Here is a 1,343-nt window from a genome sequence, read left to right on the forward strand (position 1 = left end):
ATAACTTAATACCCTGGCTCACTGATAACTTAATACCCTCGCTCACTGATAACTTAATACCCTGGCTCACTGGTAACTTAATACCTTCGCTCACTGATAACTTAATACCCTGGCTCACTGGTAACTTAATACCCTAGCTCACTGATAACTTAGTACATTAGCTCAATGATAATTTAATACATTCGCTCACTGATAACTTAATTAATACATTAGCTCACTCATGACTTGGGATCGCAACTGTGTTACGTGTGAGGACGTGATAACCTGCTCACGAGTAACGCGCGACCGATCCCTGCATCTCGCAGGTCCACTACGTCGACTGGGGCGATGAGGAGACGGTTGCCACGGCGACGCAGGTGCTGCCGCTTGAGCCGCGGTTCTGCGAGCCGCCCGCGTTCGCCGTCCGCTGCTCGCTGTCTGACCTCCGACCTGCGCGCCTCGTCGTCGACTACGTTAACCCCGCGGAGAAGAAGGCGGAGGAGGGGAGGGGATGGAGCCAGGAGGCGGTGCGCAGCCTGAAGAGCTACACGGGCGTCGACAAGCCACTCACGGCGTACATCATCCCTGGAGATGGGTGGGTGGAGGGCGCCGCGCGGGGGTCGAGCGATCGACGCGGTTCAATCGAGTAATTGATCGAGTTACTTTCTTTTTTATCAAAATTTTTGTTGTTTATATTCACTATCTTTTATTTTTCACTTGTTTTTTTCCATACTATTTTTGTTGAGTCGCTGCCGAAAATGGCCAAAAGGCGAAACATGCAAATGGGTCAAAGACGGCCAAATACGTTTGGAAATCTCATATTTTGGAGTTGAATTATTTCGGCACGATCTCTTCTCTCTTCTTTTTTTCTTTGTCGCTGTCTCACTGATTCGCTCTCGCTCCCACTCCACACTATATTATTCACAGTGACGACGATTGCAAGCAGGTGTGTCTGTGCGACACTGCCGACGGTGGCGACATCTGGATCAACGAGGAGCTCATTCGGCTTGGACATGCGGCGGCGCATGCGGCGGCGCATTCGCAGCCCGACGTCGTCAGGGTAACGATCGATGCCGTCTCGTTGTCGCATCCTGTTGTCTGTTGTCTCTGTCACAACTCTATCCTCGCCCCCAATCCTCTCCCATTCGTTCCTAATTCTTTCATCCTCTTGCTCCAATCCTCTCCCTTTCACCGCACACCGCCCTTTTCCCCTTATCCTGAATGTTGCTGCGATAGCTACTCTTCACCATTGCTGTCACAGGTCATACTCGTCACAATTGCTGTGACAACTACTCGTCACTATTGCTGTGACAACTACTCGTCACTATTGCTGTGACAACTACTCGTCACTATTGCTGTGACAA

This window comes from Priapulus caudatus, unplaced genomic scaffold (assembly GCF_000485595.1).
Source record: "Priapulus caudatus unplaced genomic scaffold, Priapulus_caudatus-5.0.1 Scaffold562, whole genome shotgun sequence".
NCBI classification, from domain to species: domain Eukaryota; kingdom Metazoa; phylum Priapulida; class Priapulimorpha; order Priapulimorphida; family Priapulidae; genus Priapulus; species Priapulus caudatus.